Source organism: Amaranthus tricolor, chromosome 12, assembly GCF_026212465.1.
Source record: "Amaranthus tricolor cultivar Red isolate AtriRed21 chromosome 12, ASM2621246v1, whole genome shotgun sequence".
NCBI classification, from domain to species: domain Eukaryota; kingdom Viridiplantae; phylum Streptophyta; class Magnoliopsida; order Caryophyllales; family Amaranthaceae; genus Amaranthus; species Amaranthus tricolor.
Window position 1 is genome coordinate 15,746,989 of NC_080058.1, and position 17,380 is coordinate 15,764,368.

Consider the following 17,380-nt stretch of genomic DNA (forward strand, 5'->3'; position numbering starts at 1 on the left):
AAGCGTTTTTGGCACCTTTGCTCATAAAGTAGCTCAAACTTTGTTTGTTTTGCACGAAACATGGCACACAACACTATTTCGTGTACATTATTGTGTTGATGTGGTTTGAATTTTAGATCAGTCATATGCTAGAAATTACGTGTTAAGTTTTAATTTTAAGGGTTTTTAAGCGTTTTTGTCACTTTTGCGCATAAAGTAGCTCAAACTTGGTTTTTTTTGCAAGAAACTTGGCACACAACACTATTTGGAAGATTTTATTGTGTGGAAGTGGTTTGAATTGAAAATCATAGTCATATGCTAGAAATTACGTGTTAAGTTGCGATTTTATGCGTTTTTACGCTTTTTTAGCACTTTCGCACATAAAGTAGCTCGAACTTGGTTTGTTGTGTTGAAGTGGTTAGAATTTTGAATCATAATCATATGCTAGAAATTACGTGTAAAGTTTAAATTTTAAGTGTTTTTAAGCGTTTTTGGCACTTTTGCGCATGAAGTAGCTCAATCTTGGTTTTTTTTTTCACGATACTTGGCACACAACACTATTTCGTATATGTTATTTTTTTGAAGTTGTTAGAATTGAAAATTATAGTCATATGTTAGAAATTACGTATCAAGTTGCGATTTTAAAGGTTTTTTAAGCGTTTTTGGCACTTTTGCGCCTATAGTAGCTCAAACTTGGTTTGTTTTGCACGAAACATGGCGCACAACACTATTTGGTATATATTATTGTGTTGAAGTTGTTAGAATTGTAAATCATAGTCATATGCTAGAAATTACATGTTAAGTTGCGATATTAAGGTTTTTTAAGCGTTTTTGGCACTTTTGCGCATAAAGTAGCTCAAACTTGGTTTGTTTTGCACGAAACTTGGCACACGATATTATTTCTTATATATTATTGTGTTGAAGTGGTTAGAATTGAAAATCATAGTCATATGCTAGAAATTACGTATTAAGTGGCGATTTTAAATGTTTTTAAGCGTTTTTGGCACTTTAGCGCATAAAGTAGCTCAAACTTCGTTTGTTTTGCACGAAACTTGGCACAAAGCACTATTGGGAAGATATTATTGTGTTGAAGTGGTTAGAATTGAAAATCATAGTCATATGCTAGAAATTATGTGTTAAGTTGCGATTTTACGCATTTTTAAGCTTTTATGGCACTTTTGCGCATAAAGTAGCTCAAAATTTGGTTTGTTTTGCACGAAACTTGGCACACAACACTATTTGGTACACATTATTGTGTTGAAGTGGGTAGAATTTTAAATCATAATCATATGCTAGAAATTACGTGTAAAGTTTAAATTTTAAAGGTTTTTAAGCGTTTTTGGCACTTTTGCGCATAAAGTAGCTCAATCTTGGTTTTTTTTCACGAAACTTGGTACACAACACTATTTGGTATATGTTAATTTTTTGAAGTGGTTAGAATTTAAAAATATAGTCATATGCTAGAAATTACGTATCAAGTTGCGATTTTAAAGACTTTTTAAGCATTTTTGGCACTTTTGCGCATAAAGAAGCTCAAACTTGGTTTGTTTTGCACGAAACTTGGCACACAACACTATTTGGTATATATTATTGTGTGGAAGTGATTTGAATTGTAAATTATAGTCGTATGCTAGAAATTACGTGTTAAGTTGCGATATTTACGATTTTTTATTATTTTTGGCACTTTTGCGCATAAAGTAGCTCAAACTCGGTTTGTTTTGCACGAATCTTGGCACACAACATTATTTGGAATATTTTATTGTGTTGTAGTGGTCAGAATTGAAAATCATAGTCATATGATAGAAAACATGTATTAAGTTGCGATTTTAAAGTTTTTTAAGCGTTTTTGGTACTTTTGCGCATAAAGTAGCTCAAACTTGGTTTTTTTTGCACGAAACTTGGCACACAACACTATTTGGTATATATTATTGTGTGGAAGTGGTTTGAATTGAAAATCATGGTCATATGCTAGAAATTACGTGTTAAGTTGTGATTTTAAAGGATTTTAAGCGTTTTTGGCACTTTTGCGCATAAAGTAAACTTGGTTTGTTTTGCACGAAACCTTGCACACAACACTATTTCGTATACATTATTGTGATGAAGTGGTTTGAATTTTAAATCAATCACATGCTAGAAATTGCGTGTTAAGTTTCAATTTTAAGGGTTTTTAAGCGTTTTTGTCACTTTTGCGCATAAAGTAGCTCAAACTTGGTTTTTTTTTGCGCTAAACTTGGAACACCACACCATTTGGTATATATTATTTTTGTGAAGTGGATAGAATTGAAAATCATAGTCATATGCTAGAAATTTCGTGTTAAGATGTGATTTTAAGGGTTTTTAAGCGTTTTTGGCACATTTTGCGCATAAAGTAGCTCAAACTTGGTTTGTTTTACACGAAACTTGGCACACAACACTATTTGGTATATATTATTGTGTGGAAGTGGTTTGAAATTAAAATCATATTTGTATGCTAGAAATTACGTATTAAATTGCGATTTTAAAGGTTTTTAAGCGTTTTTTGCACTTTTGCGCATAAAGTAAAACTTGCTTTGTTTGGCACGAAACTTGGCACACAACACCATTTGGAAGATATTATTATGTTGAAGTGGTTAGATGTGAAAATCATAGTCATATGCTAGAAATTACGTGTTAAGTTGCGATTTTATGCGTTTTTAAGCTTTTTGGCACTTTTGTGCCTAAAGTAGCTTAAACTTGGATTGTTTTGCACGAAAGTTGGCACACAACACTACGTGGTATACATTATTGTGTTGAAGTGGTTAGAATTTTAAATCAGTAATATGCTAGAAATTACGTGTTAAGTTTCAATTTTATGGGTTTTTAAGCGTTTTTTTCTCTTTTGCGCATAAAGTAGCTCAAACTTGGTTTTTTTTGCGCTAAACTTGGAACACAACACCATTTGGTATATATTATTTTTGTGAAGTGGTTAGAATTGAAAATCATAGTCATATGTTAGAAATTACGTTTTAAGATGTGATTTTAAGGGTTTTTAAGAGTTCTTGGCACATTTTGCGCATAAAGTAGCTCAAATTTGGTTTGTTTTGCACGAAACTTGGCACACAACACTATTTGGTATATATTATTGTGTGGAAGTGGTTTGAATTTAAAATCATAGTCATATGTTAGAAATTACGTATTAAGTTGCAATTATAATGTTTTTAAGCGTTTTTGCCACTTTTGCGCATAAAGTAGCTTAAACTTGGTTTGTTTTGCACGAAACCTTGCACACAACAGTATTTGGTATATATAATTGGGTTGAAGTGGTTAGAATCGTAAATCATAGTCATATGCTAGAAATTACGTGTTAAGTTGCGATTTTATGCGTTTTAAAGCTTTTTTAGCACTTTTGCGCATAAAGTAGCTCAAACTTGGTTTGTTTTGCACGAAACATGGCACACAACGTATTTGGTATATATTATTGTGTTGAAGTGGTTAGAATTGTAAATTATAGTCATATGCAAGAAATTACGTGTTAAGTTGCGATTTTAAGGGTTTTTAAGCGTTTTTGGCAGCTGAAACTTGGTTTGTTTTGCACGAAACTTGGCACACAACATTTTTTGTTGTATACTCTTGTGTTGAAGTGGTTAGTATTGAAAATCATAGTCATATGCTAGAAATTACGTATTAAGTTGCGATTTTAAAGGTTTTTTAAAACGTTTTTAGCAATTTTGCGCATAAAGTAGGTCAAACTTGTTTGTTTTGCACTAAACTTTGCACACAACACTATTTGGAAGATATTATTGTGTTGAAGTGGTTAAAATTGAAAATCATAGTCGTATGCTAGAAATTACGTGTTAAGTTGCGATTTTATGTGTTTTTAAGCTTTTTTGGCACTTTTGTGCTAAAGTAGCTCAATCTTGGTTTGTTTTGCACGAAACTTGGCACATAGCACAAATTGGTATACATTATTGTGTTGAAGTGGTTAGAATTTTGAATCATAGTCATATGCTAGAAATTACTGGTTAAGTTTCAATTTTAAGGGTTTTTAAGCGTTTTTGCCACTTTTGCACATAAAGTAGCTCAAACTTGGTTTTTTTTGAACGAAACTTGGCACACAACACTATTTGGTATATATTATTTTTGTGAAGTGGTTAGAATTGAAAATCATAGTCATATACTAGATATTACGTGTTAAGATTTGATTTTAAGGGGTTTTTAAGCGTTTTTGTCAAATTTTGCGCATAAAGTAGCTCAAACTTGGTTTATTTTGCACGAAACTTGGCACACAACACTATTTGGTATATATTATTGTGTGGAAGTGGTTTGAATTGAAAATCAAAGTCATATGTTAGAAATTACGCATTAAGTTGCGATTTTAATGTTTTTAAAAGTTTTTGCCACTTTTGCGCATAAAGTAGCTCAAACTTGGTATATTTTGCACGAAACTTGGCATACAATACTATTTGGTATATATTATTGTGTGGAAGTGGTTTGAAATTAAAATCATATTTGTATGCTGGAAATTACGTATTAAATTGCGATTTTAAAGGTTTTTAAGCGTTTTTTGCACTTTTGCGCATAAAGTAAAACTTGCTTTGTTTGGCACGAAACTTGGCACACAACACCATTTGGAAGATATTATTATGTTGAAGTGGTTAGATGTGAAAATCATAGTCATATGCTAGAAATTACGTGTTAAGTTGCGATTTTATGCGTTTTTAAGCTTTTTGGCACTTTTGTGCCTAAAGTAGCTTAAACTTGGATTGTTTTGCACGAAAGTTGGCACACAACACTACGTGGTATACATTATTGTGTTGAAGTGGTTAGAATTTTAAATCAGTAATATGCTAGAAATTACGTGTTAAGTTTCAATTTTATGGGTTTTTAAGCGTTTTTTTCTCTTTTGCGCATAAAGTAGCTCAAACTTGATTTTTTTTGCGCTAAACTTGGAACACAACACCATTTGGTATATATTATTTTTGTGAAGTGGTTAGAATTGAAAATCATAGTCATATGTTAGAAATTACGTTTTAAGATGTGATTTTAAGGGTTTTTAAGAGTTCTTGGCACATTTTGCGCATAAAGTAGCTCAAATTTGGTTTGTTTTGCACGAAACTTGGCACACAACACTATTTGGTATATATTATTGTGTGGAAGTGGTTTGAATTTAAAATCATAGTCATATGTTAGAAATTACGTATTAAGTTGCAATTATAATGTTTTTAAGCGTTTTTGCCACTTTTGCGCATAAAGTAGCTTAAACTTGGTTTGTTTTGCACGAAACCTTGCACACAACAGTATTTGGTATATATAATTGGGTTGAAGTGGTTAGAATCGTAAATCATAGTCATATGCTAGAAATTACGTGTTAAGTTGCGATTTTATGCGTTTTAAAGCTTTTTTAGCACTTTTGCGCATAAAGTAGCTCAAACTTGGTTTGTTTTGCACGAAACATGGCACACAACGTATTTGGTATATATTATTGTGTTGAAGTGGTTAGAATTGTAAATTATAGTCATATGCAAGAAATTACGTGTTAAGTTGCGATTTTAAGGGTTTTTAAGCGTTTTTGGCAGCTGAAACTTGGTTTGTTTTGCACGAAACTTGGCACACAACATTTTTTGTTGTATACTCTTGTGTTGAAGTGGTTAGTATTGAAAATCATAGTCATATGCTAGAAATTACGTATTAAGTTGCGATTTTAAAGGTTTTTTAAAACGTTTTTAGCAATTTTGCGCATAAAGTAGGTCAAACTTGTTTGTTTTGCACTAAACTTTGCACACAACACTATTTGGAAGATATTATTGTGTTGAAGTGGTTAAAATTGAAAATCATAGTCGTATGCTAGAAATTACGTGTTAAGTTGCGATTTTATGTGTTTTTAAGCTTTTTTGGCACTTTTGTGCTAAAGTAGCTCAATCTTGGTTTGTTTTGCACGAAACTTGGCACATAGCACAAATTGGTATACATTATTGTGTTGAAGTGGGTAGAATTTTGAATCATAGTCATATGCTAGAAATTACTGGTTAAGTTTCAATTTTAAGGGTTTTTAAGCGTTTTTGCCACTTTTGCACATAAAGTAGCTCAAACTTGGTTTTTTTTGAACGAAACTTGGCACACAACACTATTTGGTATATATTATTTTTGTGAAGTGGTTAGAATTGAAAATCATAGTCATATACTAGATATTACGTGTTAAGATTTGATTTTAAGGGGTTTTTAAGCGTTTTTGTCAAATTTTGCGCATAAAGTAGCTCAAACTTGGTTTATTTTGCACGAAACTTGGCACACAACACTATTTGGTATATATTATTGTGTGGAAGTGGTTTGAATTGAAAATCAAAGTCATATGTTAGAAATTACGTATTAAGTTGCGATTTTAATGTTTTTAAAAGTTTTTGCCACTTTTGCGCATAAAGTAGCTCAAACTTGGTATATTTTGCACGAAACTTGGCATACAATACTATTTGGTATATAATATATGGTTGAAGTGGTTAGAATCGTAAATCATAGTCATATGCTAGAAATTACGTGTTAAGTTGCGATTTTAAGGGTTTTAAAGCGTTTTTGGCACTTTTGCACATAACGTTGCTCAAACTTGGTTTGTTTTGCACGAAACTTGGCACACAACACTATTTGGTATATATTATTGTGTTGAAGTGGTTGGAATTCAAATTAATAGTCATATGTTAGAAATTACGTGTTAAGTTACGATTTTATGCGTTTTAAAGCTTTTGTAGCACTTTTGCGCATAAAGTAGCTCAAACTTGGTTTGTTTTGCACGAAACTTGGCACACAACTTATTTGGTATATATTATTGTGTTGCAGTGGTGAGAATTGTAAATTATAGTCATATGCAAGAAATTACGTGTTAAGTTGCGATTTTAAGGGTTTTTAAGCGTTTATGGCACTTTTGCGCGTAAAGTAGCTCAAACTTGGTTTGTTTTGCACGAAACTTGGCACAAAACAATTTTTGGTATATATTATTGTGTTGAAGTGGTTAGAATTGAAAATCATAGTCATATGCTAGAAATTACGTATTAAGTTGTGATTTTAAAGGTTTTTAAACATTTTTAGCACTTTTGCGCATAAAGTAGGTCAAACTCTGTTTGTTTTGCACGAAACTTGGCACACAAAATTATTTGGAAGATATTATTTTGTTGAAGTGGTTAGAATTGAAAATCATATTCATATGCTAGAAATTACGTGTTAAGTTGCGGTTTTATGTGTTTTTAAGCTTTTTTGGCATTTTTGTGCATAAAGTAGCTCAAACTTGGTTTGTTTTGCACGAAACTTGGCACACAACACTAATTGGTATACATTATTGTGTTGAAGTGGTTAGAATTTTAAATCATAGTCATATGCTAGAAATTACTTGTGCAGTTTCAATTTTAAGGGTTTTTAAGCGTTTTTGCCACTTTTGCACATAAAGTAGCTCAAACTTGGTTTTTTTTTGAGCGAAACTTGGCGCACAACACTATTTGGTATATATTATTTTTTTGAAGTTGTTAGAATTGAAAATCATAGTCATATGCTAGAAATTATGTGTTAAGTTGTGATTTTAAGGGTTTTTAAGTGTTTTTTGCACTTTTGCGCATAAAGTAGCTCAAGCATGGTTTGTTTTGCACTAAACTTGGCACACAACACTATTTTCTATATATTATTGTGTGGAAGTGGTTTGAATTGAAAATCATAGTCATATGCTAGAAATTACGTATTAACTTGTGATTTTAATGGTTTTTAAGCGTTTTTGGCACTTTTGCGCATAAAGTACCTCAATCTTGGTTTGTTTTGCACGACACTTGGCATACAACACTATTTGGTATATGTTATTGTGTTGAAGTGGTTAGAATTGAAAATCATAGTAATATTCTAGTTATTACGTGTTAAGTTGCGACTTTATGCGTTTTTAAGCGTTTTTCCGACTTTTGCGCATAAAGTAGCTCAAATTTGGTTTTTTTTTTTTTTACGAAACATGGAATACAACACTATTTATTATATATTATTGTGTGGAAGTCGTTAGAATTTATAATCATTGTCATATGCTTGAAATTACGAGTTAAGTTTATTCTTTATGCGTTTTTAAGCGTTTTTCAGACTAGCTAACATCTATTTTCTCTTAGTGCTTTCAACAACCTTCTAATTCCGTTGATTGCGGTTACTACACGTTGAAATACATGGACGATATTATAAACTCCGTCAAGGAGGTTGGAGTCGAAAATATAGATGTCGTAAGTATTTTTGTTACGTTCTTAATTTATAATATATATATTTACTATAATATATTATTGGTAAAATATTAATGTTTATTAATGTTTTAATTTTATATTATATTATAGGTTTTATACAAATTTCTAAGGGAAACATGCCCTTTGAGAAATAGAGAAATGCGCGAATTAAAAGACAAGATTGTCACTTATCTTGCTAATTTTTGTTTTTGGTAAATTGTAATTAGTTTAGATTTTTAGCACTTTAATGTATATATGTATATACATATTATTATATTATATATACGATCGAGAGTTTGTTATTACAAAGAGATTATTTGTGATTATTTGTGATTATCATTGGATTATTGGATTAATCATTTTTTATTACATTGTACATTATTATTGGATTATTATTAGTATTAAACGAAAAAAAGAAAAAAAAATATACTATTTGCTACGAGCAACAAGAAAACCACAGCGAATAGTTAAGAACATATACAAACAGGTTAAGTATTACTTTAGATGAATAATTTATTTAAAAGTGAGATTTTTATATATTTGTCAAATGAACTTTTTTTTAAGATAGCATCATAGAATAAAGGTGGAATTTTTAAATTATATTTTTCTATGTAAAAAGAATCACATCAACTCAGAATCACAATATTAAGACCTTTTAATACAAAAACTATACAAATGAAGATAAAAATAATATACAAAGTTTTCAAATGAAAACATGTATCACCTTTATTCTCAAGTAGCTTGAAAAAGTAAAAAAAAAAAATAAAAATAAAACTTTAAAAATAATGCAAGTATATATTATTGTGATTAAATTTATCGAATACATGATTTTTTTAAGCAAAAAATAAATACTGATTTTTTTAAAATTTATTTATGAACAAATCAATTTTTCATTCTATTAAATATGTCAAATTTTAGGTTAGTTAAATAGAATTGTTATAATAAATTATACTCCATATTATGCCTAATTTATCTATAATTTTCAAAATAATCAAATTCTAAATTAGATATGTATTGTGGTGTAATCAACTATCATCCACTAAAATAATTACATTTATAATGTCTCTTTAAAGAATGACACTTGAAATTTTCTAACATTTTTATAGGATTGCATGATTATGAATAATAAAAAATTTAAAATATTTGATATTAATAATCTTTGTATTGAGACAAATAATACAAAATCTCACTTGAATATATTTTAACTTACATGCTAAAACTAATCACAAATTAAAAATCATGAATAAATAGTATATTATTTTATAATGTTGCAAGTAATTTCAAACCAAAAAAATATTATTATTATTATGGAAACCACATCAAAAAGACAGCTCTCGGTCTTGCGTAGACAAGGGACTTTCAGATCAAGGCCCATCATTAAATCATGAGCTTTTTTTTTGAGATGAACTAAATCATGAATTTTGTTATTCAAAAAACCCGCAATACTGTTTATTGTCAAATTAATGATTGGTAAAATTACTAACATGTATTCATAAACAATAAAATAACAGATACTAAATTTTGCATTAAAATTTTTTTTTTTAAAATTGCATTTAAAAGTTACAAATTATTGGAAAAAGCTATTTCCTTCCATTATTTTAATTGTTCTTCTCAAAATTTAATACAAGTCTACTCACTTTGATTCTTTTCATTTTGTGATATCGTTTTGAATAGTTACTAACTGTTTGTTGTTCTATTCAGGAAAATTAGATTGATGACGTGAGATAAAGTGTACCGATATATAATTTTATAGTAATGATATTTACAGTTTTTAGGGCTGTACATAAAATTATCAAATTCTCTTTATCATCAATAATTTAATATTTTCAAGAGAATCTAATTCAAAAATTAAAAAATAATTAATATTTTAAATAATAATTTAATTTTCCAAGAAATAATAATTAATAAAATAATATTAAATTATTTTATCATTTACCATAATTTTATTTTCAAAACAAAAATAATATTAATATTATATAAATTAAATAGAAAATTTTTTCTTATATACAACTCTTATCATTTACCATAATTTTATTGATTTGTGGGGCCATTCAAACTTTTATGGATCATATCTATTGGTGTTCCAACAATTATAAATGGTATTAGAGTAATCTTGCCACCTTAAATTATCACAATAACCTATACGCCTAGAGTGGAGAGGTTCGTAGAGCTTGACAGATCTCAATATGTAAATGCAACGAAGACATTAAGTAGGGTGAATGTAATAACCGTATTTCATATAAAAAAAGAACGTCTATAAAAATTTGATATTTCTAATAATGTCTACTAGGTGCATCTCCTTAATAAACCACGTTTGCCTTTGGGTTATTCATCAATTACTAGTGAATTAAAATATACATTAAAATATAGTTAAATTACTTTTAATTTATATTTTATTCCTTTTCAAGTCTCATTTATTTTCGGGTTACTATTTATTAATTACTCTTAATTTGTATTTTATTCTTAATTCATTCATTAAAACATAGCTAAATAAGATCTTGTTTGATTCGTCTCAACATAAGGTTTATTAGTATCTTATTTTTCTAATTTTTGATTGTATACAATTATTGTTATTAAGTATTGAACTAGCGCATTGACAAACGTGTAAAAAGCAAATGAGACACTTGAAATGAAACAGAGGAAGCAATTATGTACATTTTACTTTGAATGGGTTAATCTATATCTATAACTATTACTAAACACACTGCTAATATCATCACTTTTTAAAATTGTTTACGTGTTACTTTCTCTATAAAATTGCTGATGTCATTGTATTTATTACTAATGTTTGTATCTTTGACTTCTTTATTTTTTCATTATGACCATAATATTATCAATATTGATTGATTTTTTATTTTTTAGGTTATATCATTTAATATATTAGAAAATCATATATTTTATTTTATTTTATTTTATTTTAATTATTTATAAAATTTTTATAATATTATTTATTAAATGAGTATAGAATATTTTGAGATGGGTAAAACATAAAATCATCAATTTTTAATTTTTTTATTTAAATAAATATGTCAAAAAATTTAATAAAATTGTGTATACAATTAAAAACATGTTAAATTACAATGTCCCTTTACAGCCTCTATGAATATTTTCTAAATGTTTCAAATTCTAGAATTTTTCATAACTAAAATTACTGTCTATTAATATTAATTTTTTATATTAATTTAAAATTTTCTAATTAAAAAAAAATCAGAAAAATAATCCATGTGGTAGAAAACCATATTGATTTGTGGCAGCCGGTAGGTGCTTGTGAAGTTTATCCATGATGAAGGGTAGCGTCAAGTCAAGCGTGGCAGCCAGCTCCAGCCTCCAACATCACTGATTTATTTTTGGTGCCATTAGGCATTGGGCCCTATTTTATCATTTAATTCTATTACATTCATAGCCCATTCAAGCATTATTGCGATGTTTTTTTTACAAGGCCCCACACAAAAACGGCATATTTAATGAATATTTAAATGAGTAATCAATTTGTTTTTAATTTTGTCCCATTTGATATTACACCACTATTAAGGATTTGAGTTTAGTATGTATCAATTGCAATTTGCAAAATTATATTCCTTGGTGTCTTATTTTTTCTTTCCAATTTAATTTTGAAACGAAATGAAGGAGTATAGTAAAGTGTTCAAGATTCTAATGTTATGTATATATTAATTTATGGGAGTAATTAATATCTACTTTGGAAGTGAAATATTACAATTATATAATAGAGAAAAATAATGAGAAGAGTTTTTTAACATTTATTAAAAGGAAGAGGTGCACATAAATGGAAGGATTTATCTTCCTTTTGGGGTAAAATTGTAACTATGTGATGTGCGTTTAGCAAAAATTTAAAATATGTTCTCAAATAAAAAGATTAATAATTAGAAAAAAAATTTTGACATTTTTATTTTTAGTCAAAGAGGAGATCAAATAAGACAAAAAAGCGTATAATATTATACATTAAAATATTAATTGCATACAGATAGAGCAGACCATCCGATTTGGATCGAATCTAATAGATAATTATTGGATTTTTTGACTAATGTTGGATCATAGAGGAATGAGCTTAAGTTAAGTATACTAGCAGAAGGACCCAAATGAATAACCTACATGATAATTTAGGGTATGCTTAGTCGGTTAAACAACAATTACGAATCTCCCTCAATCTCATGCCTAGTAATTGTCATTCACTAAAGGTGTAAACCCACAAACACACAAGAGAATATGCAAATCGGTGAGGTGACATCATGGGAACAGTAACCAATCCTCCTCAACAGTCAGATACACAGCCATAGTCCACTTGGATTAGGTTACCTAAGTATCTCAATAGAAATTAATACTGATTTGAGAGTCGAAGGCAGTGCGTAAAGATACTCTTTGAGCTCTCTAATGTAAATTGACTTTTGTATATTAAATACAACTGATGTTCACTACTCGGTTGGCGCCAGAAGTTATAAATAAACCTCAAATCTGCATCATCAACATTAGCAGTTCAGTTCAAATCGAGTTTACCTTAATCCTAATTGTGTCCATTATCATACCGAAACATTAATGATAATGTATTGCTTTTGCGATAAATAGAATTATTTTTCAAACAAAAAACATATTATTCAATTAATAGTATATGGGCGAATTTTGACAAGATTAATTAATCATTAAAAGTGATAATATATATAGTTAAAGAAGTCGAGGTATCAATGAATACATTCAATTCACAAATTGTCGAATAATGCATTGATTTATTCACATACTCAAAACCCTTGAACGACAAGAAATATATTACAACTAAAAATGATGACCAAAATTTCTAACATATTTGAAGGTATGGTAGTACACCTTAATTGTAACTCAAAGAAAACAATATGGTTTTCATCCTTACTCTTCCAACAAAAAGTATTGCTTTTCCTATTATCTATGTCACCTTTGCAAAAGAACACCTCTTACAACTTGATTAATATATACTAATCATAGAGTGTAGCTTACAAATGGTTAAGCTATGCAATTAGAATATCAAATAAAGAATAAGCTTTAGAATAAGGCCTTGATGGAATAAACTATGTAGAACCATTTATGACTGTTATCTCGAGGAGCTAAAGAAGTTTGAACCAACCACTGCAATATTAGGATTTGTATAAATTACTTGGTATACAAGGTCATACTTTTAGTCAAGAGGGCGGTTTGGTAATAAAAAATTAAGTAATAAAAAATTTCGTAATGAATGATAATAAAATAAGGTAATGAAATTACCATAAAAGGGCCATTTTTATTACCATTAAACAACCTCGTATTAGGCTGTAATGGTAATGATGTATTACTGTGGTAATAAAGGGCTTTTTCTCAGTCATTTACTTTCTCTGTCAAACATAGATTTTCCCTATTTTTCCCCTCACTCTCTCAAACCCTAGATTTCTTCATAGCCAAAATGAGTTGATCCAGTGCAACCATAACTTAAATTTATTTAGAATCTTGTGCTTTATCTATTTTTCTCCATATTAGATCTACTTTTTACTGGATTGAAGGTGATTTACAGGTTCGATTTCATTGTAATTTCTTAGTTTGATTTTTTTGTTGTTTTTCTCCAGATTAGATCTACTTTTTGTTGAACTAGATTGTAGTATCTTGTATGTATGTTGTAGACAGCTGTGTTTTTTCTATTATCTGCGAGAACGCACAAAAGGTAGCTGTATTTTGGCTGCTGTTTTTTTCTGTTTTTTCCCCTGTTGTGCGTTTTTAATGTTTTCAGGTGGGAACTTGGTTGGATGCGTAATATTTTTGCTTCTATACCCTTTGAGCGGTTAGTTGACGTGGATGTATTACTAATTTGAATTTATGATTAAGGATAGAGGAGCAAAGTTTCTTAGCTTTGTGAGATTCATATGGCTTTGCCCTTGATATGTTGGCAGGTAGACATCTGGTTTGTCCTGTACTTAAAATATATATTATATACCAAAGCACAACAAAAGTAAATTGGATTCAGATGTCTTTGGTGAAAACTTGCCCATTTAGCATATGCACTGTGGGGACAAAAGTTGGTATTGCAATATTTTTCAACTCATTCTTATCCATCCAGCTGAATTAAGACAAACTGGTTCTAGAGATTATTCCCTATTTCATTGCATAATTGAGTACTTCAATTTGATAATTCTTCTATCTGCTAAGCGTTGTTGGATTCTAGGTTGGCCGGACGCAGTACTTGTAGCTCCTATACTCGTAGTACACGTACACACGCACTCATTGAAGCAGTAGAATTTTCTAACTTTAAGTAGTTTTTCATTTCAAGGTTCAAGTAACACCATTAGTCATTACAAGAAAATAAATAATGGTTGAAGCAGTAGCATTTTCGAGTATTTGGATATTTAGTTCCCTTGAACCATTTCAACTAGGTTATGGGCCTTTTGATGTTGCTTCATTTCGTATTTCACTGCTATAATGATTGAGCATGTCACCTATATCATGTGCTCTTGCAAGCGGTTGCATTTGAATTTCTACTATCTTTATTCTTTATCTAACCTTATGTATGTCTATACTTTGTGTTAATTAGAATTGATTGAATGGTTTTGTGCCTTATCATCTACTTATGCTATGATTTATGTAGTTATGGCGCGTCTTCAATAATTGCCTACGGACTTTATTTTTTTTGGTTTGCTATGAAGCGAAGAAAAATTAGAAGAGTAATGATGCTGATTTGATTAGGATAATCCTCATTTTTAGAAGAAGACTAAGAATTAGGATGTCTAAGCAACCTAGTCTGCATAATCCTATCCATAGATCAGCACATTTAGATAGAATGGTAGTGGAGAGTGATATTGCTTGCATTGAGAAACTTCGTCGCACGTTTAATATCTTCATTTCATTGGTTCGTGAAGTTGGAGGGTTAAGGGATACTAAGAACATGGTAGTGGAAGAAATGGTTGCTATATTTTTGCATCTACTTGCATCTGAGGAGAAGAATAGGAAAATAAAATATGATTTTCAACGGTCAGGAGAAACTATAAGCAGACATTTTAATAATGTGTTAAAAGTTGTGTTAAAACTTTCGAGTTTGCTCCTCAAGAAACCTAAACCAATTCCCGAGAATAGCACAGATGAAAGATGCAAATGGTTCAAGGTAAATCTTGTATTTTTTTTATTAATAGATAGAATACACATATCGATTTTTAACTTTTATTAATCACACCCCTTTTATTGAATTGTATAGGTGCTATTGACGGGACTTTAATTGATGTAAATGTGCCTGAGATAGGTAAATCACGTCATAGGTCAAGAATTAAAATACTATCTCAAAAAATGTTTTAGGAGCTTGTGCACTGGATATGCAATTTATATATGTTTTGGCGGGTTGGGAAGGTTCAGCTGCCGATGGAAGAGTACTTCGAAGTACTTTAAATAGAAATAATGGATTAAAAGTGGCTAGAGGTCAAAAATCAATTTCTTATGTGTAAAGATTTTTTAAGGCAGCAAAAATGACCAATAATCTAGCTTAACTCATTGGTTTTTAACTTTTTTACCTAGTTAATTATTATCTAGGGGATGTAGGATATAAACATTGTGATGGATTTCTTGTACCTCATAGAAGAACAATTTATCATGAATGGAGAAGGGGGTTGGAGCAACCACGCTCAAAGGAAGAGTTGTTCAATATGAGGCATGCTTCAGCTAGAAATGTGATTGAACGAGCTTTTGGTTTGTTGAAAGTACGGTGGGAAGTTCTTGCCAAAGGCATCAAGTACCGTCTCAGCATTCAAATAGATATAATTGGCTTGTGTGTATATTCATAACCTTATTCGCCAACAAATGAGCGTTGATCCAATGGAATCTATTTTAGATGCATATATGGAAGAGGAAAGAGAGAATGATGAAATTGAAGATGATGGAGACTACATTCAAAATTGTGACGCATCTGAAGAATGGACTAACTTTAGAAACACATTAGCTCAAGATATGTATGATGCATTCTTGGCCAGGAGACATTAGTAATGGATAGTTTCTTATTTTAGTTGGTTTTTCAATTTTTAGTCTTTTAGGACTAGCTTTTATGTTGAACTACAAACATAAGTTGTTTTATGATTGATTAGTTATAAAATATTCTTGTCTTACAAAGATACTTTGGTATTATTTGCCACCATTGTATGACAAATATATAATAACTTATATGGGTGATGAGATTCGAGGTCGAGGAAAAAATAAGAGAATATGGACTTCAATGGAGAAGAATGCCCTTGTTGACATTCTACTTGAGATGCAGAATTCAAATTGGAAGTGTGACACAGGCTATAGGACGGGTTATCAGATATATATTGTAAAGAAAATGAATGAGCGATTTCTTTATTGTGGATTGAAGGGTAAGCCACATATTGAATCCAAAATTAAGATTTTTAAGAGACAAATGGGATATATTCTTGAAATTCAAAAGCAAGTTAGTGGTTTTGGTTGTTATGATGCTACAAAAATGGTAACTGTTGAGAAGGAAGTCTTTAGGGGATGAGCTCAGGTATTTTCTTTTATTAATTTCTTAACAGTAGCTATTAATCACTGTTTTTGCTATTAGTTTTGTTTCTTTCATTTGATTGATATATAATTGTAAGATATGCTCTAGAAAAAAGATGGAGCTGCTGCTCTATTTTGTAAACCGTTTCCTCTTTATCACAAGCATTGTAAGATTTACGCCAAGGATCATGCCAGTGGAAATATGGTCAAGGGGCCCGGAGATGATGAAGAAGGTCATAAGAATGAGGCTGAAAAGAATAATGATGCTATTAGCTCAACTCGAGCGATTGGGCAATCAAGTGGCCGAGGAGATCGTAAGAGAAGAAGGAAAATTGAAAATGAAGAGCTTAATGGCTGGCCATTGCATTGACAGCTTTGATTGATGTTGAAAAGGAGTCTACTTCAATTATGATGGATATGAAGAAATCATTTTTACGAGATGTGGAGATAGGTGAGAAGAGAACTAACCTTTTTGCAGTATTGAGTAATCTGCAAGAACTGACACCAATAGAAGTTGTCAAAGCTACCACAATTATTGGCTTAGATGACAAGAAGCTGGAGATATTCTACAGTGTGCCGGATGAGTCCAAAGTTATGTTCATCAAATCTTTGCTAAAATGATAGTGTTGATAGATTTTAAAAATATTATGATGTAAAATGGTTGAACTTTAGGTTATACTTTCCGTGTTGGTGAAAATGTTGGTGTGTTTTAAAAAAGTATGAACTTG